A 3352-nucleotide genomic window follows, 5' to 3' on the forward strand; every position below is an offset into this window, starting at 1 on the left:
GATAGTGGCTGGCTTATTAGAAGCTGGGAAAAAGCGCAGAAGACAGCTTATAGAAGACAGCTTATTAGAAGCTGTCTTCTTTGGAGCAAACTTGTACAACCATTATGTGGAAAGGGTAGCATCTGATAGGATGTGCTCTGAAAGCAACTTTAATTTTTTTCCTGCCCCCTCTGCTCATTGGCTAATTTCTTCCTTGTCTGTGGATGAAATCTTAAGTGGGTCCCTGTAGCTCTTCCAGACACTCATAGAAAAATATTTAAGTCCCTCCAGTCAATTTTAGACATAAAATAGCTTCATTTCAGTCATTGAAATGTCCAGTTCCATATAACTCTGAACTTGATTTAAGACAAATATTTCCCATTTCTCTGCTTCCCCGGCCCAGGCTTATTCAGGCTGGAAGCATGAAGTGAGGAGAGGGAGGTAGGGGCCCATGGGGGCAGGGGAGGCACAACTGTCTTCTTTGTTTTCCCACCTAAGGCTTCTGCTCCTCCAAACCCACTCCCTCTAGGACTAGGGTCCAACAGGGCTTGGGGATGGAGGCGGGAGGAGTGAAAGGAGGAAAGGCGTTACTTTAGGGAAACTGTAACACTTGGTGGTGCTGGTGCCGGCCCAGGATTTTGATGGATATTCACTATGGACTCCTCTTACTAGGCAGTTTCATGCGGCCCTTGGAAATGGGTCTGCTGAAACACTGGACCTCGTGTGCTGGCCACCTGTTCCACTGACTTGTGCATCTGATTTGAAATCTCTGTTGCCTAGTAGCAAGCCCACTTAGGTGGGGTCTCCTTGGAAACAACCCTCAGGCTCATTCTCTCCCTTCCCTCATTTGGTCCACTCGAAGCAGGCACTTCTGCTCTGAGTTTAATGGTTTATGCACTCCTCCTCATCCTAGCACCTGACTCCAGCCACAGCCATCCACCTTTAGTCCTCCCGGGTATGGGTCAGACACCAATTGTTTCGGTCCACTCAGTTTTAAGGGAACTGATTTTTCAAAGCCCTTTCTCACGAGATTTGAGACAAAAAGGTGTACAGCCTTGGATAAGTGAAGGAGGTAAGAGGGAGAATGCTACAGGGCATCAACTGTTTTTTCCAAAATGTCTTTTCTTTGACCTCAAATCTTGAGGACTTGAGGGGTGAGTGTTTCTCTAAAGGTCACAAAACTGAAAGCTATTGTTCAGTCGCTTCAGTTACATCTGACTCTTTGCAACCCGATGGACTGCAGCATGCCAGACTTCCCTGTCATTCACCATCTTCTGGAACTTGCTCAACCCCATGTCCATTGTGTCAGTGATGCCATCCAACCATCGCATCCTCCGTCCTCTCCAACTACCTCCTCCTTTGCCTGTCCATGAAGGTGATCTCAAAACCCACTTTGAAGTAAGGGGACTTGCCACCTACTCCTTTTTTTTTTTCGCTTTTGGGCCTCAGCTGCATCAGAGCAGAGGAGAACCCATTTTAGCATGATGTCCTGTTTTCCAACTCCACTACACCCAGGGAAGTTGCATTTTAGAGCCCTCAGAGGAGAAAGCATCTCCTACCATTTTTTTGAGCACTATTTTAGATGTATGAGTGACAGACTACCCCCTTCTTTCTTTTGGGGTGTTTTTTTTTTCAGTTTTTTACAGTATATTTTTGGAGTGTACTTTTTTCACTCTCTCTCTCTTTTTTCTCTCTTTTTTTTTTAACAATTTAGAAATGAGATTAAGTGATTCACCATGACTGAGTCAAAAAGAATTTTTACAGAGGGGAGGCCTGCTGTTTTTTTCTTGTTGAAAGCAGTTTAAGGCAACTGCTTTTAGATTTCTGGATGTTTTCTTTTTATATTGGAAACTGAAGTTAGGGAAGTTTTAAACAAGTTAAAGTGTGGTTTTTTTAAAACAATTTTAACCTTTAGTTTTTCACATCAGGGTTTTAGAAACATGAAAAGAAGGTTGATTTTTTTTTTTTTCCACTGTATGTGGCCTGGGTGGTGATATTGCAAGTGGTATATGGAGTGTCTCAACTGATTGAATGCTGTGGGATATTTGGGTTTGGAGAAGGGTTGTAAACATAATCTCAGAGCAATAAGATGGAACCTTGGGAGTAACTGGATTACAGACAAGTCCAGTAGGACCATATCTTCATAGCTTTGTAAGGAGTGGCATCTGCATCTCAACCTTAATGATAACCTTATGTAGGGAAAAAAATGAACTTCAGTAGACCTATGTATTGTCTATGTCCACTCTTCCCATTATCTGATTCTGACACTCTTGAAGCTGTCTTGCTCCTTGAAGTTGTAGACAATAGCAATGCAAAACACCTCCCTTACCCCAAACCCCAGCCCACAAAAAACTCAGCTTGGGTTCCATATGCACATGCATTTTAATGTTCCTAATCCATGAAGCTGCCTGTTCTTTGGGTTCTCATTAATAAGCTAAAAAAACTCCTGTTAATACATATTTATGTGTGTATTAGAATCATACTTTTTCAACTTTGGAAATGGCCTTTTAACAGTTTTGGGGGTCCTCCTTTAAAATGCATAATGCATTCATCTGACAGAGTCAGGTAAACCTCATCACCAAAGATGTGGTTATGCTCAGGCACATCTCTCCTTGACTCTCAGAGGGGAATCCAAAGTGACAAGGCATCTTTGCTATTTTTCTGATTTAATTTTCCTTTCTACAAATTTTGTGTTTTGGTTTTGGTTCATTTATAGCCAATACTCATTAGTGGCAGCGGTGACTGAAAATTTGGTCTTTGACCATTTGGTGATCTCTGTAAATGGACTAATGAGTTATAGAGATCCATGCTCTGCTGGGTGAAAGATGATAGAGAATTTGGACTGCTAGTCATTTTTGTTTGCCTATTTTGAGCCCAACTCTATTGAGCCCTTTGCCCTTTGAGAAGGAGAACGACTCCTTCATACCAGGCTTGGTGAGATTTTACTCATGACCTGTGACAGAAATTTTAGAAAGCAAGCTATAAGCCTTCTTTATCTGTGTGTCTGTAGTTTTTAGAAAAACCTTTATCCCTCATTCTGAAAGTGTAATATTTTCACACTTGCTGAGGGTATTAATAAATTTGATTATAAAGTCTCATGTTAATTGAGTTCTTTTCAGATTGGCTGATAGAGATAAGTGAAAGTAAAAGTCACTCAATCGTGTCCAACCTCTTTGAGACCCCATGGACGATACGGTCCAAGAATTCTCCAGGCCAGAATACTGAAGTGGGTTGCCTTTCCCTTCTCCAGGGGATCTTCCCAACCCAGGGATTGAACCCAGGTCTCCCACATTGCAGGCAGATTCTTTACCAGATGAGCCACCAGGGAAGACGGATAGAGATAAATAAGACCTTAAATTAGGCAAATATTCCT

Source organism: Bos mutus, chromosome 15, assembly GCF_027580195.1.
Source record: "Bos mutus isolate GX-2022 chromosome 15, NWIPB_WYAK_1.1, whole genome shotgun sequence".
Lineage (NCBI taxonomy): Eukaryota > Metazoa > Chordata > Mammalia > Artiodactyla > Bovidae > Bos > Bos mutus.